We start from the raw sequence: 25,302 nt of genomic DNA, 5'->3' as shown, positions 1-25,302 counted from the left end.
GGCAAAAAGCAATTTTGTATAATTTCGAAATTAGAGCTCATCATCAGACCGGCCGGCCGGCCCCAAATCAAAGTCGTTTCAGCATCGGCATCGGGCCATGGGCTTATTTGTTGGACTTCTTTTCAGGCTTCCCCATACAGGCAGGCCATTGTATTTTTGTTGTATTTATAGATAGATAGTTCGTGGATTGTAGAATTAGCAAAATTTGCATTATTTGTTGATTAAATCTGTAGTAGCTGGCACCATATAACCGATTGAGTTATTGGCTACACGCACACATGAATATTCTGTGGCTAATTAGGCTATTCAATGGGAAGCCAAATTCTTGAGCAAAAACTTTTCCAAGTAAAGTTTTCTGCCACTCATTATGATATCAAAACTTAGGGCAACCACGTGGGAGGGCCATCGTATCGCAGTGATAATGTAATTTGGGCATAACTATGTGTAATTAACATTCGTCTGTGGGTTAAGCCACAAGTTAGTTCAAGTGCCTAACTTTTTGACAGCAGCCCTTGGCAGTCATTTCAGCAAAATGTTGCAAGAGGACAGAATGTGTAGGCGTGTGCTCAAAGTTTCAATTAAGTGGCAAAGTTCAATTGCCTCACATCTCTGTTTCATTTCTGTCTCACTCTGTATCTATGGCTGTGACTCTCTCTCCCTCTTCTCCGGGAGTATCCCAGTAAATCATAATATAAATAAGCAGAGTCAGCATGGAATCTATCAACATAATCGTGTGTCATCGCAATGGAAATCTCTAATTAAAGCCTTGACAATAGTTGACAGCGGGGAAACGGTTGACCGGTAAAACGGGAGACATGGCCACTAAGCGGCTCACTTCTTGCCCCAGACATCAAGATCTAGGGGAAACAAAAGGTGTCTGAGGCATGGCAGGGGCTTAGGACTGGGCTCTGTCGCATGGCAGGGGTTTGGTGTTGTCTGGTGTGCGGTCTAGCCATGGGAGAACCGAGTGCTGCTCCCCCACATACATATACACAACACAAACAGTTGTCGTCCGTCTGCTGCTGCTTATCACCCTCGTTGCAGGTTCAGGGCTTATATTCATTCATGGAGGCTTGTGGCATGTATTTTTTATTTTTCTGCCATGGAGGGTAAGAAATATGGTATGCAAAAAGGGTTGCGAACCCACACACCATGCACAGAATCCCAGAGTTAGAACACAGTGAAAAAGAGAGGGCGAAGGAGAAGGAGTTTGTATATAAAGCAGGGTCTGGGTCTGGGTCTGAGTCTGAGTCCGAGTCTCAAGTTCAAGTGCAGGTCTTGGGCTTCCTTCCGCTGATGCGTCTCTCTGTCTAGACGACACAAGAGGCAGACACAGTAAAGGCAGATAAAAGAGGCAGACAAGGTAACACAGAAGAAAGAGTTCAAGAAAATCGGACAAACAGAGTTCCTTTTTAAGACAATCAACACACGATGGAGCATATGTCGCATTTTTGAATAAACATTAGGCGCAGCACCAAAAGAAACAAAACGAAACAAGAATTCTAATGGGAAGATCCCATAATTTAAACACCGACAAACGATAGAGACATCAACGAAAGCAACCGCAGCCGCAGCATCCCATTTGAATGAAGATTTTACAGCCACGAAAAGAGAGACATTCGATTGGTCAAAAATGATTGGCTAGAACTAGAACGTGTTGCAAATATGCTTTCAAAATCTCTAAAATATTTCTTGCGACACGTAAACCACTAAAATGTTCGTGCGATTTCAGGCTTAGGGCCAGTTTCGGAGTTAGGGCCGCCACTCTGGCAGCAGCTGCTTATCGAGCCAACGCTCTTGACCTTGGCCGCTTGGCTTTTCCTACATATATATTTTCTTTATGTTTATGCTTGTTGCACACACTCTCCCAAAAAAGAAATAGAGTGGCATGTTGCATGACTGAAAAATGTGTAACGTTTGGTTTGTGTGTCTGTGTTTTGTTTGCGGAAAAGCAAAAGTTTGCTCAAGAAAAAGTTTTTGTCACTTTTTTGGTAGGTCACGTTTAAGTTGGGGGAAGGGCTGACTGTCGCTTTCTCTCTATCTAAAAACGATAAACGCTGGTCTATTTGTTAAACAATTACGAGATTTTCGTTGGTTGTATTTGGGTTTGATAGATGACTGATTTATGGAGTAAACAGAGGAAGAAAATTGGCAGACGCGTTGGGGAAGCTATTGCTTTGAGAGCTCTTTTAGTATATATTTTTTACAAACAAATAATGGAAAACCCTTTCTAGATCAACAAACTAATTTTCATTGAACCTTTAATTGGTTTTTCTTTCTAGAAATAATTTACAGATAATATTACAAGATTAACCATTCCACAGATTAATTTCTCAACAATCTTTAAGCCCGCAACAAAGGTCTTAATCTCTATTTTGTGGGATTAAGCTTTGTGTAATTTTCTGTGACTGTCCACCTGTAACCCTCAAAAATAGTTTAACGCACAATAACTCAATCTCTGGCTAAGTAGACCTCCAAAATGTTAATGATATCATCATTACACTCACAAATGGACCATTCAGCGAGCCCTTAATGTCACTGTAAATCATCTGTTAAGTTTTTTCCGCTCATTTGTGATGAGACGACATGCCCCTCCGCCCTTCGGAATACTCAAAAGAAAATAAACATGTCGGCCCATTAAATCCGCGCCCTGTATATTCGCCTAATGTTTATCTTGTAGCTTGTCATTCCGCTGCTGTTGCTCTAGTTAATAAAACATTAGGCCAACAAACATCACACTTGCACACTCATTGGGTCAATGCCAATCTGTGTGTTAAATTTACACTGCAGCACGCAGCATGGCCACGTGTAAAATGCCAGTTGAATTGTCAATTTATACGAAATTTGTGGCACAATTAACCGACCCGCGAGGCGACGCAGAGGAGCGAAATGGAGCGATTTGAGGCACTCAGATAGGGCTGTAAATGTTGTCAACTGTCAAACTTAATCATGGCTATAAAAAGAGCCCGGCCCGAACGAGCTACAAGATACAAAAGATGCAAAAACAAACGGCAAACAGCAAACACAGTTGCGCAGATACAATAAAAGATACGCAAACGGAGGAGTGACTGACATTATTTTGTCAGCATTATGGCAGATAGTTTTGTCAGTATTGTGACAGATATTTGTTTTTGTATATTTTCTGTGCGCTGCCAAAAGATAGATTATCTGCCGCCCAAGTGGCTAATTATCCATTGTATCTGTATCTCAGACACTTACCGTTGCCAAGTGGCTCTGCAAATGGCAGCCAACTTCCGTTTCCTGTCCTGTGTGTCCGTTTTGGTATCCAATTAGAATTATTTCACTCCAGGCATGCACTCTTGCTGCTTACTGCGCAGGCGTCACAGCGTGTATGGCCACAGAACACAGCAAAAAGATACGGATACGGATACGGATACGGATATAAAGCAGAACGACGGACAGAGCGATAGACAGGGAACACACAAACAATTTTTCGTATATTTTCGTTGTCAATTTTCATTTAGTTGTGCATTTGTGTAATACCCAAGCGATATATAAATATTTTATTGATATTACTTGATTATATATTTATTCATCTCTTGTTGCTATGATAAACTTTTTCTCTTTGGCACTAGATAGAATTTTAGATGCGTTTTACGAGCATTAATATTTGTATTTGTATTTCAGTTGCAGGCACTTTAGTTGTTGCACAAATAAAACATCTCAAACCGATACGCGACCCACACAAGCCATACATAAATATTTAGATACAATTTTCAAAATATTTTTCTATAATTTTGTTGCTTTAACTCTATTTTGTGCGAAAATTCGACGAAACTTTTTTGCGAAAGGCGAGAAATTTCAGCAACGTTCGTGTCGTCGCGCGGAAATGCGTTGCGAACGTTGAAAGCGCTCAACTTGGACTCAAAGTATCTTGAACCTCGACGAAACGTATCTGAATCTGTGGCCAGCATAACAGCGCAGCCGACAGCGCAGTCAGCATGAACGCAGGCAGCAAGCAGCCAGCAGCAGCAGCGGCAATGTTTGTTCCATTCCCATGTGGAAGCAGAACACTCGTTTCGGCTCGCACTTCGTCTGGCTTCGGGTTCGTTCCGTTCCCACTTTGTACCCCAAACCTGCTTGCTCGCATTTCGAGTGGTTTGTGCTGTGAGTGAAATGCAAAACAGGTTCCATTTCTGAGTGACTTTCAGAGTTAATTACTCAATTATGTTGCCTTTGCCCACCTAAACCAAAAATAGGCACCAGATCTCGCTTGAGAATTTTTGAGATTTATTCACTTCTGGTGGTGGAGTATGTTTGGGGCATGCAATTTTGAGAAATTTATTGTTTTTTATCGGCCAGAGTTCACAGGTAGACGGCAATTGAGATTTTTCAGTTACCCAGTGGACGGGGATTTATAGTTTTTGATGAGCGTGTGAAATGTTGTTCAAGGTACCCCTTGGATTCTCACATTGAAGCAGGTGGACGGACTCTAATTAGATGCCAGCCAGTCTTTCCCCCAAATATTTCCGTATATGACCCCCAATCAAACTCAAGCATTCAATGGGAGAAAACTCTATGTAAAGCAGCTCACTCTCCTTTTGGCCACAGTTTTCCTCGTGATTTTTTCTGAGCCGCATTAACATTCATAAATATTAATGTGACGAACAGCCATTCCGGGAACACATCTCCCTGTCGCTCTCTCTCTGGCCATTTTGCTAATTTAGTGCCTGCCTTGCTGCTCCTCGAAATTCTTTCACTTTTGCAAATTTGTTACGGTACTTTTTTGCTGCATGTACAGAACTGGCCAAAAGCCCAAGAGCCCAAGTCACAGCCAAGAGCCAAGAGCCAAAGACAAACTCTACAACTCTAAAACTCTCAGAGCAAACATATTTATGCGAGTCAACGTTGCCTCCCGTCGCACTTCAAGAAGATATGCCGCAAAAACTGGCAACGAAAAGAGAGAAATAGAAAAAGAGTGTGGCAGAGGGGGGAGAGAGAGTAAGTGGCATGAGGCATGTGTGGATCTCTGTGACAAGTGTCTTTCATTAGCATAAGTAAATCTTCTCGAAAATCCTCAAATTTATTTGTCAACACTTGACAATTTCATTGTTGACGTCGTCGTCGTCGTCGTCGTCAACGTCGTCTCTCCTCCATCGCCGCTGAAGGCGCAGCTGTAAAAAAAACAACAACAAAAAAAAGAGTTGGAACAACTACAAATCATGGATTTGTGTCTCTCGGGGCTGTCTGGCTGTTTGGGGGCATGCCACACCATGCACTCTGGTACGAGTAAAAACAACAGGCAAAAAACGAAAAGATCTGAAAGCCAAGATGCAGATGCAGGAGTGTCGCTTAAATCAAAGACAAATATTTACAAAAAAAAAACCCAATGTACCCAATGGACAATGGGCCAACGGACACAGGCACTTGCCACACACACTTAACCCACACTCTCAGGGCTCACTCTCTTGATTTGTGCATGTCGGACTTGAGTTTTGAGCTTCAAACTTTGGCAAGTTCCTTCGATTTTTTACAACCCAAACAAAAACATTGCACTTTTCCTGGAAGAATTTCCCTGTATATGGCACAGCCACTGCTCTTCTGCTGTCGATGCTTTATGGCCGCAGTAGTAAAATAATTAACGTCATATTTTATATCCATAATGAAGTTGGCTGTCCGCATTTTGCGAATAAAAATGCTCGAATACTTTGCTTAACTAATTAAGCCACCAGTTCGTCGACTGCTCCTTGCAGCGCGTGTTCTTTAATTGGAAAATGCCAAGGAAGGAGAAAAAGAAAGCATTCCTTTGTGTACACATGACTGTTGCAGTTGCAGGTGGGTTCAAAATGTGAATGAAATCTAACGAAGAGAAAAAGCTGCTGCTCGTTGACCATTTTCGGACTACAGCGCTCCAATTTCTGGCTAATTTGATGGGTATTTTCCATTCTTTATCAAAGGATTTCGCTGAACAAAAGCTAAACCAATGTAAAAGCATAAACTAAACCTCGTGACTAAGCGAGGACTTTCCTTATCTGTGGCTTATCACGCCTGTGTGTCAATGTCGCCGTCGTCGTCGTCGTCATCATCGGACTCTGTCCCTGCATTGCTGCTGCTACTTTCTGCTGGTGGCGGTTGTCGTCATCGTCATCGTCATAGTGGCATTATGGCCAACACTTCATTACCAACAAAGCCATTGCCATTCATTAACAGCTGCGGCTTTTGTGGCAGACACTGGACTTCGTCTTCGACTACGACTTTCAGACTCTTTTGAGTTTCTGCTGTCGCCGCAGTAAAAGTTGCCGCAACGCGTTGAAACGGGCGGGGTAGGGTGGAGTGTAACGTTTTACAAGTCTCGCAGAGGGTCTGGGGCCCTGTCTCTCTGCGGACCATAATGCCAACGTAATCTCAAATTACTGCAAATTTTCGCTGCTCACCTTTTTATGCGCTTATTTATTTTATTGTGCACTTTTCATTGCACATCGCCCGCCCATCTCCCATCTTCCATTTCGCATCTTCCATTTCGCATCTTCACTTATTTTCTTTTTGTGTGTTTGTTGTGTTGTAAATCTTGTATTATTTTGATTGTTGTGCATCTTTATTGTTGTGTCAATAATCTGCGGCGCGGGGCCTAGCAGCAGTAACCAAAACCAAACCATTGACCGGACCGTTCCGAGGCAGAAGCTCAACCTGAGGCATTTCCGCAATTTTCCAAAGGCGCCTCTGGGCTGCCAGGTGAAGACAGGTGCTCCACTGAATAGGCGTCCCTCTCCCTGTTTCTCTCCCGAGAAGATGCATTTAATGATTTGTTTTTCCCTCCCAATGAGCGGCAAGTGGAAAATGCTGCGCAGCTTCAGGCCTTGAAAATGCCGTTGAAGCGGTTTTATCACTGCGATAAGCACACATAAATAATGAAGGTTTTTGCTGGTCTTTGTGCTGCTGCTGCTGCTGCTGCTGCTGCTTCTGCATCTGCGATTCCATAAACAAATTGAATGAGTCGGCAAACTGGAGTTCTTCCTGTGGCAAGATGGATGGATAGTGAAAGATAGATTGCAGTTACGATGCCAAGTGGTTAAAGCATCTTTTAGGGTTAGTCTCTGGGGAAGGGGACTCAAGTCTGCATCCTACAAATTATCGAAAATTATCTAAAGATATACAACTACAAGTTCCTGCAGTAAATGATGGATGAATAATCATTGAACAATCGAAAAGCTACAACTTTCTGTACCATAAATAAACACCCAAAATTTCCACATTTATTCCCTGATTAATCCCTCAATCAAATGAGAATTGTATGTGCCATCGGCTGCCACCTGTTCGTGTCACCTGCTGTTCCATTGAATTTGGTTTAACAAACTCTCAGCCGAATTAGGACTTGTGACAATTGCCATACATACACTCGTACATCATCTCAACTCATCCATAGAGCACTTTAATTGTGCCTGGCACTCAATCTTTCAATCACGCCAGCCACACAGCCCCACAGCGGAGGCAGCCAGCAGTTGCCAGGTATGTGGCATACACACACATGTGGCATTGGGGGTTGGGCTGGACAGGCAATATAATCTATATAATCATAAGAGTGTAGCATGTTGTAACATTGCCTCAACTTCCCTCCACTCCCCTTGGCACCGCCCCAACTCACGCATTTGCGACATGTTGTCAACTCGAATTGCGTTCGACTGATTGAAGGCAGAAACCAGAGACCAGAGACCAGACTAGACCCATCCTCAATCCCAACCCGAAGCCAAGGCCCCATCTTCATAGCTCAGCGGACAAGTTGATGGCCAAAGCCGCGAACCAAAGCCCAAAGCCCAAAGCCAAAGCCAAACAGTCGGCCTACAAAGTAGGCAAGTGGCCAGGCATCAAGCATCCAAAAGAACTCCTCTTTAACCAGACAGGTTTGTCGCCTGTCGCCAACGAAGAAGCGACCACAAGACCACGAGACTTCAAGATTAGAGGAGGGGACATGCAGTCAGTAGATGGACCAGCAGTTGGATATGGCGGCTGGAAGACCACTAAGCTGCTCTTTGCTTTTTGGGTAGGCGTCGCAGATTGATCAACAGACCAGGGCCCCCCGAACCCAGACCCAGACCCAGACGACGCGTCGTTTGTCTAAGACGCTGCCTGCTGCCTTGTTTACGTTTTAGGGTTTGCACTGTCATGGATGAGGCGATCCAACAGATACGGCAAAGGAATATCTATGAAGAAAAGTCCATGAGAAGAGTCTACAGAACTAAAGTTTTAGGGAAAAGTTATACAAAAGAAGTTCTCCCGAAAGTTCCAAAACACAAAGAAATCCCCAAGCAGCAGCCCACATTTGGGCCTCAAGCTGCACCTGCAATCCGCTCCTGTTCGCTGTCGAATGCCGCTCATGCCGGCCGCTCCTCCTGCCTGTGGCACACACAAACATTTCAAGTAATTTCGCCATCAATCTTTCACTTTTGCACTCGTTTCGGACAGAGGAGTCGCCTGAGCGCTGTGCACTCTGCCTTTTGGTCATCTGCCTGAGTCACTTAGTTTGAGGAATTGCTACGTACCCCTACCCTCTCATCTCTGTCTGGCCGAGAATGACCTTGTCCATGTTGTTGGATGTGCGTTCTGCCCACTCACCTGAGGAGTACCCTCGCAAGGAGGAGGAGGACAAGGAGCACCCGGAGGAGGTGAAAGATGAAGAGTACCTCTGAGATGCAGATGCGTAAAGTTTATTTTGATCTTGGTGTCTCCACGATTTGCATAACTTGTCATCTTCCGAGGAGTGGTGGGGTAAAGACGGGTGGAAACCACAACCGGTGCCGCAGCCACTGCTCCAAGCAGGAAGGAGAGACGGGCAAAAGGCGAGGCAAGCGGGCGGGTCGGGACTCCATTGTCAGTATCAATAAATATCAACGCGCCACAGCGACAACTTCTTTCCATGCCATGCCATGCCATCAGCCGAAGAAGGGGTCTCCTCTGATTCCATTTGGCATTGATGAGAGTCTCCACGCGAGAGTCGCCCGTCGTACGTCAGCAGAAGCAGCAGCAGCAGTCGTGGACTGCAGCAACCTCAACATTTTGCTATTTTATGAACACCGATATAAATGATCTTTTAATTAATATCACTTTAGATAGTGCACAAATTGATGGAGCATTCTTATTATGCAAAGTGATGTTTACGATTATAGAGCGAAACCCAAAGAGCCAGCGGAGAATGGAATCCCTGAGAGCAGGAGAGCCAGACAGCCAGTCAGAGAGGAGCACTGCTTAAGGCAGACGTCAACAGCTTGTCCTAGTGCCAGTGGGGCCAGGCCAGTGCCAGTGCCAGTTCCAGTTCCTCCAGTTTTACTCCCTTTTTTAGTTCCATTTTCAGATTGGTTTTAAATATTTTTAATGACATTTTTGTCCATGGATTAGGCGCTGTCTAGGGCGTGTACAGTCTGATCCGACGTGGGGCTTCCATGGGCCATGGGCTTAATGTGTGCCCAGCGAATGATAATCGGATCAGATTACCCCATAGATAATACTAAAAGCTTTTTGCAATTTGCACAAACAAATTGTGGGCCCAGCATAACCCGATTTGGGTTTCAAGTTATTTTGCACTTAGTTTTCCAGAACAGCTAAACTCTTCTCAAATTCGCGAAGAGAGACAAAGTCTCATGGAACTCATGTGGGGCTATGTGATGCTCTGATTTTCCCATAGAAAACTCTCTCTTACAGGGAAAATTTCGTTGTTTTTTTCCCAGCCAAAAAGCTTTTCCATAAATATTCTGCGATAAGAATCGCCCAAATGGAATGTGAGTCCAACGGCGGCACACATTTCGGGCGCAATGAAGTCATTAAATGGTATTACAAAGCGTAATTGTTCACAAATTATACAGGAACGGGAATTATCGTTTCCTATATACACTTTTTGTGCTGTGTGCGAAACAATGTGCATATTACACCACTTTGGTATCTTAATTATAGGTGGCACACAAACACACACACACACAGGCAACAGGAAGCAGGGAGAGCTGGCTGGCTGGCGAGTGGCGGAGAGTGCTTTGTGCACCTGTCATATCTGAGTGACACTCTCCTCGCAGTAGACTTGCATTCCCGCATACGGGAATTAACATACATATTTCCCGCTGCCTTTTTCTGTGTATTGTATCTCTTGTGGCTCTGAGCTGCTGGTTAATATTCAATTTATTACAACTCATCTTCATCATCATTGTTATTTAGGGCTGCTACTTAGAGCAGGCGAAACCCCAGTAGGAGGCTCATTGCGGCGTCTCTTCCTTCATCTTTGAACTCTCGAACTGTGACGCGAGCGAATGTGTACTGTAATAATGCTCCCATTTATGAGTTCTATAGTTGTGTGTGTGCTTTTTTCTGCCAACTCATTGAGAGCTCGGAAAAGTGCAAAAGTCATGTGTCTGTGCGAGAGTGGAACTTCCTGACTGAACGCGACCCGACCGACCCTTGGAAATATTTTGTCTACGAGTATGTCCAAAGATACTTCTCGTGGGTCAGGAAATTGTGTCATGATTATAGACTAAAGCGCCTATTTAGTTACGCCTTATTATTTCCAATTCCTCTTTCCCTAATTGAACTTCTCTCTCCCCCTCTTTGTGTCTCCATGTGGAAATGACTTGTACCTTTTTGCTGCTGTCTTTTTCTCTTTAATCTCTTCATTATGTGTTGGGCTCTTGCTGTTGCCTCTTTGCGCCGTAATTGGAGCTACTTCAATGGTCTGCTTAATTAACTAAACATTTGCTTAAACTCTGAACGGGAATTGTCCAAAGATCAATGGGGATCAGCTGACCTGGCCATTTGTTAACCGAAGCAGTAGGGTGGGGGCTAATCAATAGGCGTTGCATTCCCCGTTAAGACCAGAAATTAATCAAAGTATTTCATATTTGTGGTGGCCATGGCCACGGCCACTCCATGGCACTCCTGTCTATCCAGTCTTTGCCTATCAATTAAATGCTTAAGCTACCGTTTCAAGCAGCTAAGAACGGCACATTGTTTTTGGGCCAAAAAATTAAAAGTCTGAAAACGTTGCTGCTGCAGCTGCTTTTGGTCAACACCTGAGTTTAGCTTTTTTGTTGTTGTTGCGCATGCGGAAGCGTTTTTCGCGTCATTTTTCATTGCTGAAATTTAATAAAGAAAATTAATTTGTGGACATTTGACTCGAGGCGAGACACACAAGCACACACACACACACACACAGGAGAACCTCATCTTCAAGGCTTCCACATGCCAGGCAGGCAACGTCCAGGAGTCGTCTCCCTCTCAAATGCAGACTTTGATCGATGGCACTCATGATGCTGCAGGCAGCCAGCAGAGAGAGAGAGAGTGCGCGAGAGAGAGAGAGAGTCTCTTCCTTCGAGCTTCAACTCTCATCTTCAGTCTTCATCTTCCAGTTGCGACGACAAATTCAATGCAGGGGCATGCCTCATCCTTCTCTGTGCGTTCTGCCTAGGCAAGCCTTGGCCTAGTAGGAGGCACGCCAGAACTGCATCGCGTTGCACTGCCGCATGAGTTGCAAGTTAGCGCAATTAATTTATTTCAACACGAATTTAGCTCTCATGCCGCTTGAGTGCCTCTGTCTCTGCCTCTGCACCTCTCTGGCATTTCCATTTCCATTCCCAATCCATTTTACATCATTCTTACGGCCCAGAACTTTTGCATTTATATTGTAAAAATTTGTGTCGTTACCTTATCTAAATATGGCCATTGCCTTGGCCAACCATCCATCCATCCATCCATCCGCCTTGGTCATCCGTTTGCAGCAGAAAGTCACCGTCTCCGTCGCCACTTCATTGGAGGCGCGTCTCCAACTCCAACTCCATCTTCGTCTTCCACTGGACGCTCTCTGTTGCTGCGTCACTCATTTTTGCACAGTCCATTAGTTCGTGGATGCAACCGCGTTCGTGGAGCTCCAGTCATCGGTTGAAGGTTGTACTTCTTCTACCGGTTTGACAGTCGCTCAGCTCAGCTCAGCTCAGGCTGCATCCCAGCATTCAGCCGGGCTGGCTGCAGGTTTCCAGGTACCACGATTCCAGTTTGCCAGCTCCATTAGTTGTTGTCCCCCCTTATCACTACCTTACCCTTCCTGCTGCAAACATCGTTTTATTTTAAGCTCTTTGGGGCACGGTCCTAGTCCAAGGGCCTAGGCATCAGCTGCAGTACTGGGCCCCCCCTGTTCCTTTCATTTCGTATGTAATTTTCGGTTATGCGAAGTAATTTGAGATCGCGCCACACGCGCGGCTTTTAATGACTTCATTAAATGCTACGAAAACTAGTTTACCAGTCGTTGCAGCATGCCTTCATGCCTGATGCTTCACTCTCCATTCTGTGGCTCCTTTGGGTTCCACCACAACTTCCGATGATGTCTATAAAATGATTCCTTTAGGGCATTCTTCTGCTGTTACTCTTGCCACTTGGACAGTCGTTGTTTTCGCGGTGTTTTCCAGACCACCTTCGATGGACAGCAGACATTCCCGCTCCCCCTGCCGATCCCTTGTTGTCCTTGCCCCCACACATAATTTACCCTGTGAGAGTCCTAAATCTTGCAAGCGGGTTTGGGGGCTCTGCAGCTTAATGACTTGAACCGCTGCTCTCCGAAAAGGAAGGATGTTCGTCACTCTCGTAAAATGTAAATTTTTCAGTTAGTCGAAGGTCCAAAAAGATATGCCCCCCCATCCTTGAGCTTCTAGGATGAATCGTTGTTGGGTGCCACAGAAGTTGTGGAGTCGTTACCGTCTCGCAGTCGTTACTCATTTTCTCAGGGACAACTCCGAGGACAAGTACCAAGGCAGGAGTACCACAGTACCAGAATGAGTGCCAGTGCCAGTGCCAGTGCCAGGAGTATGTGGCACTGTGTCTGGGATAATTATGACGTTGCAACAATTCCAAACGTGGCAGCAGAAGCAGCAGCAAACCACACGAGAGTGGAGCTTAGGTGACCGTCTCTCTAGTGGGATTCTGCCATTGCGATTGTGGTCTCTGTGTGTCCCTGTGTCCCAGTGTGTGTGTGTGTCGACTTCAGGGGCTACTACAAGTGACAGTGCAACATGATTGCTCTCGGGGCTCGCCACATGCCACATTTATCATTCGTCGAAAACGTTGAAAAATTAGTCATTCCTTTATTTTACACCCAAATGCCGAGAGCACTCTTCTGGCTGCCACAGCCTCAGCAGCAGCAGCAAACCAGTTGGGTGGAGCGAGAGGCTATGGCCACACGACTATGCAGCAACACACAGCAAATCCTTCTTTCATTACAAGGTTTATACAGTGGACATTCGATGGGGAGAATATTGTAACTTTGATTTGGAAGTGGATGAATGTGAGTTTTTTTGGGGAGGTTTATTCTAGCGAATTCTGAGTATTTTTTAAGGACAGAAAGATTGATATTCCGAATACTTATGAGAGTGTGAGTATCTTTCGATCTTTAGAGCTTAAATGTTGGATATTTCTTATGGCTATAATATAATTTTTAGAACTTACCTTCAAGTGGAAGAAGCAATTGTATTCCATAGATTCAACGAGAACTAAAGATGCAAAGGCGGAGCTGCACAGGCAAGAAAAAAAAATCTTTTAGTTTCTAATATTGCAACATTCGCATTTATAGATCGTATTTGTATAGAGTTTTTATATGAGAATTCTTAAATTTATTTGATTAAAATGGAGACGGATTCTTCCGCATGACACATGCTAGAGAGATAATTTCTAAATAGATTATTGATCAAATTTCCATTATAGTCACTATCTACTGCATTTAGATAGTCACAGGGTTTTGCAGTGAGCACTTTGGACTAGCGCAGCAACAACATGCAAATGACTCTTTTAATTTTTATGAATTTCTCTGATTACGAAAATTGCTTCTGGGCTTTTGACTCCACGCTCCACACACACACACTGTGGATGTGGCAGTGGTGGCAGAGGTGCATCATGATGCATCGCGCATCTTCATTAGTTGACGCTGCTCCAATGTCAACCTCAGCCGCAGCAGAGAGACAGGGAGAGAGAGAGAGAGAGAGATGAGACTCCACCTCCTAGGCCATCATCAAGGCTTTGGGCTATGGTTTGTACTTGGGCCTGGGTTTGCACTGCTGCTGCTGCTGCTGCTTCGACTGCTGCTGTGCGATCAGTGTCCATGTTTGCCTTTTCCTGTCGCATGTTCAATGTCTATGTGGAGCAGCAGCTGGAGCCAGTGCCAGAGCCAGTGCCAGAACCAAGGCTCATTGGTGTTCAAGGCTCGTGGGCCTCGAATGGAAATTACAAACCAATAAATCATTGAATGCCCCGGCAAACAGGCAGCCGAGACTCTCTTGCCACATGGATCTGCCCACATGGCACATGGTGGCTGTGGCATCCTTCACCTGCTCGCTCGCTGGCTGGCTAGTGTTTCAACTCCTCACAGTTACCACTGTAATTAGTTGAAATTGTAATTCATGGCACTGGGATTAGATAAAAATCTTCTGCCAATTAGTAATGCACTTGGCCGTGAATAACTTTATGTGGCAAACGGTGTCGTAGTTGGAAATGGAGCCTCTAATATGCTTATGACTCTATTCGCCTTTAAGCCCTCCAGCGATTGTCATGGAATGCAGAAAGATCTCCAACAGCAACGACAGCAACTCCTTTCAGAGCTGAAATCTTAAGCAGTTTTTGGCTTAGCTTTTGCTTCATTTTCCTTTCGATTATATGCCAACAATCTGTCAATGTTGGACAGCAAAAGAAGTTTATGAGCTTTAGGAGATTGTATCTGCAGTTCTGACTACAAAATTCTCAGTCTCAAGACCTCATTGCAATGGTTGTAGATCAGAGTACAGCACTATTGACCCCGCACGACCCTCAGCCACAGTTTTTGGGACCGCTATCGACTACGTGGCGACCAATTAGATCCTTTAAGATCCAATCAAGCAGCCGGAACACCTTCCCCCCTTTAAGCACCACTTCCCACTGTCTGCAGCTTGATTTCAATAAAAATCCATTTAATTCGACATTTTGTGGCTCCAAAAAATAACACAAGCCAATGGAAGAAATCGAACTGTCAGGTCGAAAAAGTAGACACACTTCAGGATAAATCGTTTCCTATTTTGGATCTTATTTGGAGTGGTTTAAAATATAAATGTTCCGTTTATCGACTTAAATTTTAAATTTAAATTTAAATTTTAAATTTGAATATTATTAGATTATTATTATTTGGTTTTTTCTTTTAAGTAGCCAACCCTAGAGGCGGTTCTGCATTTTATGTGATGCGTGCCAGGAAAAGGAATCATTTATCAATGAAATACATCATCAATATATAATTTCTTCAAAGTTTTTAGTGAGAATTCTTTTTAAAATTAGAATATAATGTTCCTTTGATCGTTTCTTCACCATATCCAATGACTTCTACACTGATCGAGAGTGTTTAATGCTTAACATCCACCTAAAGTCTTCACACCACCTTTACAAAGAGTATACTAACAGAAGGGAAACACTTGGCGATTAGTTTGGATCGTTTTTTGCCGGCTGCGTTTCGTTTGAACTCCATGCGGGTGTTTGCCACTCACCTCTTCAGTCCACTCCCCCTCCTCTGTTGCACCCTCCATCCCCATATATAAATCTCTCGTTGTAATTGCCACGATAAGCTGCAAGCACCAAAAGAGCAGCGCCGGCTGTGGCTGCCACTGGCCGGCAGCACCGTGGCTTAAAAACCGGTGGCCAAATAGCCAGGCGGCACTTCGATCCAGCTTCCAATATACGAGTATATCGACGTACTTCGTATATATTGGCAGTTTTTGGGGGGCAAGGAGCAGACCCACAAAACTACATAAATTTCGCGTGAAATGCATTTGCGGGCGATAAATTCGGCAACGCTGCCGCTGCCGCTGCCGCCGCCACCGCTTCGGACAGCGATAATCAACGCAATTGCAATCGATTTTGGCGTAATTTAGGTTCGGCTTAAGTGCCACGAGGCCAAAACGACTAACAAGGCACAAAAAAAAAACAAGAAAAACAAAAAAAAATCGAACAAAAGTTGGCTTGCAAATGGAACAGCCCAGCACTTTGATTGAGGCACCAGTAAGCGAGAACGATTGAAAAAGTTCAAGTCAAGAGATGGACTAAAGGATACCCAGCAGAGCGCAAAATTCCTTTTTACTAGAAGATTTCAGATGCAAAGGTTTCAGCTTCAAGCGGCAATCAGAATGCCAACGGTAGGTAGGGCAGGTAGAATTTTAAATAATGTGCGCAGCGTGTTGTTGTTGTGTAGCGGATTTTGCTCTCTTTCTGCCTCCCGACCTTCGCACATCTCACGCAATGCACACGCTCTCGCAAACGCTTGATCTCTTTCGGATGTTTCTTCTATTCTGCATTGCAATTGCTCTCTCAGCAACAACAACAATAGAAGAAACGACTCTCTTCTGGAACGAATCACTATGGGCAGCTTTTTGTCGCTTTTGTCTCTTGCATTTTGACTATGCCGAAAAGCATATTTGAGTTGCCCTGCAAGCAATGGTGCCCATGGTGCGAAGGTTTGGCATTCGGCGGGCAAAGCTTATTAGCAGAGGGGAAATGCTGCTTTATCTTTAGAGACTTAGAATTTCAACCTTTCTCCAACCTCTAACCAATAAAAGGTCTTTAAACTCTTACACAAAAAGTTCTTCCAATGCAAACACCCAATTGATTCTTGACCCAAGCGCACTCTCCACTTAGAATACAGGGTAGAGATACTACTCCAATATTAAAAGCATTTCCAGTCTTTGCAGCGGTGTTTGTATGTGTGGTCCAAAAGACTCGACCGAAAAAGTAATGGCCCAACAATGGCCAACAATTTAAATCAAACAGCGTCGATGTCGATGGAGTCGCATTGGAATTGTTAGACGGCGGCGGAAACTACCGTTAAACTCACTTTCGCAGCGGGGGTTGCCAGCCAACCAGTTGATGCCACAAAAAATTACTCATACGCAATGTGGCATGACCCCCAAATGCTGGGCAGCCACTGTCTTGAGGGGCAGTGGGGATACCTGGCTTGCTTGCTGCTTGTTGCCGCCTCTGCTGCTGCTGCTGCTGACACTCGACCTCGCCCCGTTTCACGCCGCAGCAGCAGCCGCAGCTCCCCCCACTGCCACACTCTTCTCGAGCCGGCATCTGCCGCTGATTAATTACACCGCCCGCTGTGCGAATTCTTCAATAAAAATCATAATTTCATGTTTGCGGCCAACGAAAAACAAAATAAAAGTAAAAATACAAAAACAAAAACAACAAAAAAAGAACGGGGAACCCAAAAAAATAAATGATGATTATTGCCGCATTGCTGTAAGCCGCAGCTTATTAGCTGCACGAGCTGGCATCTCCATCGTCTCCCCATCAGCCGCGCTGCGCTGCACCTCTCCCCACCGTTCGTCACAGCACTGTGGCATGCAAAGTGTAACGAATTTTTGATTGAAACTTAAAAAATACTCGTTAGGAGCAGGAGGGTTTCCCTCCACCACATCGATGCGCGTGAGTTTATCTTTTGATTAGATTCGTTAGACTGTGTATCGCTTTTGGTCGCCTTTGTAGCGCTCAAAAATTGTGCAGCTCGCGGATACAGCTTCAGCGTTGGCTTGGACTCCGCTTGGACTCCGCTTCGATGGAGTCATTATTCACAATTTAGTAACACTTGATTTGCGTTTGGCGTTTTCTATAAATTTTCATAAATTGTTTCTTTTTTTTTTGGTTGTTGGCTTCCTCTCTCTATCTCTGGTGCTGGGTTTTTGAGTGTGTTTGAGCCAAAATGTATATGCTTTTAGATCTGTTGATTGCACAAAGTTTTTGCCCGGAGTGTAAATATAAATAACTCGTAAGTGACCCAGTTTTAAAATTTAATTGGGTTTCTGTACACATTCTCCCTTTTTTTTTTAGAGGTTTAGGAACTACAACAAAACAGAAAATAGTTAGTTACTTTTCTAATGGAAAGTTTTCCATATAACAGATTTGTGAATGTTCATATTTATGGTCTTCAAAAATGTAGTGGGATGAATTATAATGGAATAATATTTTACCCAGTTTTATTTACATATTTTCTATTTAAAATAACGCTAAAAACATATCTAAAGAGCTATTTATGATTTAAGTAACACATAAAAAGTACACCTTTTGGGGTAATTACATGATTTATAAGCAATCATTTCTGCAAGCATAAAGTTATACATATTCCCCAGCACTTTTATGATATTGTTAAATATATACGTTTCACAATTAATAACCTCTAAAAATATATAACGAGAATAGACCCCGAAAAAAAGGAAAGTTTAAGTACACAATTTATTATCTTTTGGGTCGTTTGCTGTCGCTGTCTGATGTCTGCTGTCTGGTGGCACATCTAATTAAGACACACTCCAAAAGATTTACATGCAACACGCCAAACTAAATACACACATCGTACGAGAGAATGTATCTGAGAAAATAAACCTGACAAGATGCCAAGTGTAAAAAAACTTCCCAAACAAAATTAAGGCGAACGCGAAATGTGCGAATATGTACGGGTGTGTGAGTGTTAAAATGAACGCCGCATGATGTATTCAAAAATCATTAACGGGCCTCAAAAACATGCGGTGAAAGGAAGTTCCAGGTCTCCCAGGCCCCATGCCCCATGCCAGAGACCAGACCCGACCGACCCGACCCTCTTTCTGATCCACATATCGTTGCAAAGTGAAGCGAAAAATTGCTTTGACGTTGCGTCAAAATTTCACACTTTTTCGCTAACGATAAAAAATACGCAAAAGGGGCACGCCGCAGCCGCAGTCGTTGCGCTGCATTCCCCAAATATTTACCACCATCCGGACTTTAGCTCCAAAGATCATTAAAATGAAGGAGTGTGAAGTGTAGGGGCTGCTGCTGTGGCTGGGGGGAGTTTAAATTAGCATACAAGTCGCGCTTTTGCCATAATTTGCATATAAAATTAGCGCAACACGTTGCAGCGGCAGCAAGAGCAGTCGCAGCTGTAGCCGCTGCCCCGTTGCAGCACCCCAGCGACCAAAACACAACTCTTAGTGACACATCCATGCGCCTCCATCCATTCTCTCAGATGCTCATTTGGTGGACTTGCTGCTGACTCTGCTGCTGATTGGTTGTACACACAATTCAAATCGCAGACCCCCAGACCCCCACACTCCATGCTCCTTACCCTGCTCCTCAGCCATCTCCTCCTCAAATGTGCGCTATGATAATTAAGCTGAAATCTCTTGCTTTTGGCCAACACAGAGTGTTGCACTTGTTGCCGCAATTTGCATGGCTCCACCACCACTGTGGAGGAGGCGCGAAAGGGTTGTTGCTGGCTGCGCGCGGCATTGGTAGCGGCGCCTTCACGGCAATTAGCAGCAGAAACGGCAGAAAAATCTCTTTACCCTGAGAATGAGAATGAGAATGGGCATGGGACTGGGCACTGCCACTGCCCCTGCCTGCCTGATTAGTCACGGCTGCCTGCGCATCTCCACTGACAAATAGATACTCATAAATAATAATAATAAAAAAGCATCTTTAAATATTCCCCTTTTTTCTTGGATTTTTGTTTGATTTTTTTCCAACGATTCCCATCAAGTTTCAAGCGTGAAAATGCTAAAGGTTAATAATTATGAGAGAGAGAACACAAAAATGTGTGTGCGCGTATTTTCGAGGTGTGTAAAAAATCGTTAAAAAATTGACGAATATTTTAATCCCAAGCTGGAAATGAGGTTGTGAATGTTTTTTTTTTTTTTTTGGTGAATGTTGGCTAATTGAGTCTTGGATTTGCTTGTTGCTTTTTAGTTTCTTGATTGGAAAGTTGTACCAGAAGCCACCAGAGAAATATGTGAATGAAGCGAATGCCTAATGAGGGAGTGGATGATTCTGTGGCCAGAGAATGCTGCAAAGATATCCCCAAAAGATACGGCTAGAGTGGAGAATGTACGCGTCCATAATAATTTTATTAACAAGCGCAGTGCAGCGAGTAAATCATGGCCATAAAAAGCATAAATAAATAAGCATTTAAATAAATATTTATTTACATATAATTGCATGTGGCCGGACGGAATGGGAAATTAATACTATTGCAGTTTATGACAAGCGATTAAAGGGCCATAATGAATGACAGCCAAGGGAATGGGAGGGAAGACTCGCTGCTGCTCTTTAACTATGCTAAATAGCATACGGTTTGGGTTCGTTTAAGAGTATTTTAGTGCCACATTTAAGTAGCACAGATGCCAGATGCCAGATTGGCAGATAGCTTATCGGCAATGTGGAAAGTGGCATGGGAGACAGCTACCGCAGACAGCAGTCGACACTCCACAACTCCAAAAAGAAGCAGCTGCTGGCAGGCTCCAATCCCATCTCCATCTAGCAGTTCATTAGTCAAACGTTAGGTGACAATCAGATGGGTCATGGGAGATAGCAGGGAGGTCCCTTCCCTTTCCCAAAAATGGGGAAACAACCTGCAAGGTAAGCCGCGCATTCCCCATGTCAAGTCCCGCTGATAGATTCGATAGCGAGATTTTCGCTTGGAGAAAGTTTTGGTAGCTCTCCATCTGAAGGGTCTCTTTCGAGGTCTCTTTGTCTGCAGCTACAATCTTGTGTGGATATCCCGCGGTGCGGCATGAATTACACACAAAAAGCCAAGTGTCAATAAAATTGCGTAGATTATTGCAAGCGAGCTCGTAAAATTGTTTACAATCGTTCGATGGGGATCCATGGGATGCCCCAATGCCCAATGCCCGCTGGAAGATGATGTTGCTACGCGTCCTCTAGGGTGCGGTGTGTGCTGTGTGTTGTGTGTGCTCGTTCGGCCTCTCAATGGATGAGCAGAACCATTCAAGTGCCACTTTCTGTGTGCGTGATGTGAACGCCATCCAATGGCCATGGGTCGTCCCTCTTTCTCTTTATCTCTCTCTCTCTCGCTCTCAGTCTCTGTCTCGATGGGTGCCCCCATTGGCGTTGTGCGGAGTTTTCTATATGAATTTATTAAATAAATGCATTAAACTATAAAGCAAAAGGAAGCCACGGGGCCAACAAGAGTCAACGAGAGGTGGAAGAGTTAATGCTCTTACGGTACAAGGAATCAACGAAATGGCACATGGAATGGGGGGTAATCGATTGGCTTGGTAGATGTGACTTTATGAATGGAATGGCAGATCAATACTCTGTGTAATCTATTTTAATGAGAGTCGAAACCTTTGGGGAAACCTTGCTCTAAGCCAGAGTTGGGATCAACAACAAAAGTGATCGAAAGTCTGGCAAAAATTAAATTAAAACTGCAGACGAGTTTTGGCTTCTTACATTTTTGTGCCATTCGGTGTCCCGTTTTGCTTTCAACAGCTGTAAGAGAGTTCCAAGTGCCACAGAAAGTATATTCTAAATACTCCTTAATCTTATGACAAACGGCGCAACAAACTGAATATCCCCTTACTCTCATTTGGTACCAGAATGGACCCAAGGAAGTGTGTGCCTTTCTTTCTTTATTTTGTAGAGTTCTAGAGTTCCGCCTGCTGCATCATGGGGGGGCAACAAAGACTAAAAGACAGACGTACATACCCCTGAGACAGATAGATAGGAAGTGTCCTCGTTCCCCCCTCCCCTATAGAGATGGCAGCTTTCGTGTCTTGTCGTGTTGTGTGCCCCTCCAGCAACTGGCGTGGCCTGGCCTGGCCTGCAATATTATTGTTAATTTCATCGTAAATTCGAAATTCTTATGCTTATTGAATTTTCATGTTTGCCTGCGACAATTCTCTTCCATTCTCTGGTATCCCCGGGTTCCGTGTTTTGCATGCAAATGATTTTAGTTATGATAAGACAGTGTCAATAAAAGCAAATTCAGATTCCGAGATGCCCAGACGCAGAGATATCCTCCTTCTACGTACTGGAACTGGAGGCAGGAGGCCCATGTGAAATTAACTTTATTGCAATTTTATCAATTTGCTGGCAAACAATTTACCTACTCGCACGAGCACTATCTGTATCTTTGTATCTCTGTATCTGCGTGTGTGTTTGGCTGCTGCATGTTGCATAAATTGTACATATTGGAAAATAATAATGGCAATCAAATGTTTATTGCTGCTGCTTTAATTGCAATTTTATTGTTTGCTCTCTCTAAGCTCTATGCTTTGCTCTGGGAAAATTCTGTAATAATAATATTGTTGGCTGCAGCTGTCGTTTATCAAAATTAAATTAGTTTTGATTGCTGTGGGAAATTCTATGATTCTGGAGGAGCTCTGGCACTGGCACTGGCACTACACAATTTGCATGCAAACAAAAGGCCTTTTTCCTTCATGGAAAATTAATGTCATTAAGTGTCCTCACACCACCACCCCACCAGTGTCCAGTAGACAGATTATGGCAATTCTCTTGCAACGTTTCGACAGATGGTGACACTTCAAGTGTAAACTAATTTCCAGGTTTCAATGTGAGTTAAAGGAAAGCTCCAAGGAGGGTGAAGAGCGTATATGTAATTAGGGAATTCACGTGAAACATGCATTAATGGTTGCTTTTAATGGTTTTTCCTGCTGTTCACACTAGAAAGCATCTTGAGAACGTGCTGTATCTTGGGCAAAACTGAACAAATCTTGCTCAGAAATCCCATTGAGAAACTGTGAAAATTCTCAAACACTCTTGGAACAAGTTGTGTAGCGAATTGTTAATCATAAATGACCTAATTCTTGAATGCACTCTTCGCTTTAATTAGTCAAATTTATTCCACAATAAATAGTGTTTTCCCACATTTGGGAAAGAACTTTTTGTTATTTTCATGTTGGTTATTCGGTTAGTTACTTCGTTCGCTTGTTATATCCGTTAAAAGTGAGATAAAAAGTAGCTCCCATCTATGATTTATACAAGGAATTCTCACATTTTATGTACTGGTGGAATGAAGTGCTACAATCTTTATCGCTGCCATCGATGCCTCTCGTTGAGGCAAAAAGTATCGCCTTACAATAACAAAACAACCGCATTTTCTGCATGCGAACACTGGCACATCCACTGCCATCCCCAAGGCACTCCGGACTCGAGTCTACTCTCGGGAGAAGGTGAAAACATGTGGGGCAGGGATTGGCCCTGGGGCTGGGCTCTGGGCTCTGGGCAAGCAAATAACTCAATCCTTAACAGAAATGACAGAAACCTTATAAATACAAGAATATGCGAGAGTGTGGACAGAGAGCCAGAGAGGTATAACAACGATCATCCGATCTACCCGATCCGATCATCTTGCGGTTACAAAACGCGACATGGGAATGCGGCTCTGTGGCAAATTGGGAAGGTCTCGGTCTCTCTCTCCCAGTGTCTCTCTAAGAACAAGTTTCACTTACTTAGAACTTCAGTCTCCCCTACAATCTCCTCTTCATCCCCACTCCATCTGCTCTGGTGTTTTGTTGCTTGTATTGAAAATTGAAAATAACAGATTTAATTTGTCTAACAAACTGTGTGTCCTCTCCCTCCACAGCCCGCAAAACATTCTCCCAGGCAGGGAGAGGGAAAGAGAGCTATGGATTGGACAGCCGTCATATTGAGATCTCATCAAACGACCGCACAACGAGTCCGTCCCCGTTCCCGTCCCCATAAAAAACAACACACAGAGAGAGAATCAGAGCGGATTGAAGAGGTGAAGCGAAAGGGGAGCGGCGGAAAGAGGAGCGCTGCAGAACCCATTGAAATATTTTGACAGCGGCATGGCAGGCGTTGAAGTTCAAGAGAAATGTCTCAAGTGCATTCGAAGTATTTCCCCCGCGACTCTGTGACTCTGAGACTTCGACTGCGACTCCAACTGACAGCAGCTGTGCCGCAGATGAGGCATCCACTAAGAGGAGACCGGCTGCTGCTGCTCTCGATCGATGGCCTTATCACATTGATAATGACAATCGATGGTGGGCTTTCGGGGCTTGGTTTTCAAACCTCAATTTGTTACACATCCAACAAAACAAAACACTGAAGATCTGCTCTGTGTGCGTTTTATTTTCTTAACATATATTTCCCTGGCACTCAAAAGCAACAAAACCCACCAGAAAACGTGACGCGCTTTCGAGTCGATTCAAGTGTTTGTTTTAGACTTTTTTTTTCCATCTTTTTATCATTGAATCTAAAGTACAAGTGGTGGATCAGCGGAAGAGTGGAGAGTGAGGGGAAGATCGGCCACATTATTAGAAGCAATTTTGAATTTTTAGGAAATTAACATAAATTTTGTTTCTTTGTTGGGTTCAATCTCGAAGGTTTTATGGTAATGCCGAGTGGTTCGAAAAAGAAACATTCTATAAATTGTATTTCTATATTTAAATGTTCATTTCCTGCGCTCCGATCGGAGACGGAGAACTTTTCAATTTGTTATTTTGTTATTTCAACAAATTAATTTGGACATGCAGGCTGATTGCAAAAACAAATCAGATCAGCGGCTGGCAATTGGCATTTTGCAGAACCCAAAACCTACGCCTAAACAGCAGGCTAGCTGCCCGTTCTGGCTCTACCCGGGAGATGGCTTCCATTGTCAGCCATCAACTGGCTAGAGTCCCCCCCTCCTCGCTCGCTGCCCCCTTTTCGTGGTTGACAGCTGGCCAAATGCGAAACAGATCAAAGCAAATTATGTGCAACGCCTCTTAGCTGCTTAAGAATGAACGAGCGAGCATCCAATCCAGCTCAGCCAACATCCATAAACTCATCCAACGAACTCGTGCCCTGTCCCCAGTCCCATGAAATTGGACGCTGGGCAATGGATTTTCATTTGGCGCGAATGCGGCGTAAAAATATTTCATAAATCAACAAAACAGAGAGCTGTGCGAACTCCATGGAGACGCTGGGCTGGCTGGCTGGCTGGCTGGCTGGCAAGCAGAATGATGGCTCGATTAAATGGATTTCAATGGGTCTCTCTGTTGCTCAGAGTCTGTGGGTATCTGGCCTGGCTCTTTTGCATTTCCATTTCATCAGCAGGCCTCATAAAGAGGCTAGGCAGAGAGTGGCAGGTGGGGGGGCATAACAAATTTGCGCGCTTTTATGGCCACAAATTGCCATGTCTTCAGCCAAGTGACAGTGCAATTATCGAGGGCCTAGGAACCTGCGTATTGTAGAGGAGAAAATCAGGCAGTTGGAGACGACTCAAGAGAGCGAGGAGAGGATGCTCCTATGAGCGTTGGAACTGCAGTTGACAGTTTGAATGAGGGTTTGAAGGGTGGTTTGGGCGATTCGCAGAAATTGATGAATTGTCTATTATGGTAAATATCCCTAGGCGACGGGCGCCAGTGCCACTAATTAATGGTGCAACATCGGCAGCTATCGATTCGGCAACGGCCTCTGGCAGTAGTTCGCTCTCTCTCTCTCTCTCTGTCGGTCTGCTGTGGCGGCATGAAAGATTTTCTGTGCAACATTTCGCTTAACATTTCTGCAACATCAATGAGATAC

General features: G+C 44.1%; 1 protein-coding gene across 2 annotated transcripts in view; it reads right to left on the bottom strand.

Moving 5' to 3' along the window:
• LOC117587338 overlaps positions 1–13,443 on the bottom strand; it is a 73,596-nt gene extending 60,153 nt beyond the window's left edge. The window contains exon 1 of one of the 2 annotated variants that reach the window (XM_034277977.1): positions 13,429–13,443. The gene's annotated coding sequence lies outside the window, so the exon portion shown is untranslated. Of the gene's footprint in view, positions 1–3,219; positions 3,878–13,428 lie in introns of those variants that run through there. The other variant, XM_034277976.1, reaches the window with a different exon arrangement.
• Between the last annotated feature and the right edge of the window lie 11,859 nt (positions 13,444–25,302).

This window comes from Drosophila guanche, unplaced genomic scaffold (genome assembly GCF_900245975.1).
Source record: "Drosophila guanche unplaced genomic scaffold, DGUA_6, whole genome shotgun sequence".
Classification (NCBI taxonomy): domain Eukaryota; kingdom Metazoa; phylum Arthropoda; class Insecta; order Diptera; family Drosophilidae; genus Drosophila; species Drosophila guanche.
This window is presented reverse-complemented; position numbering and strand designations above follow the sequence as displayed.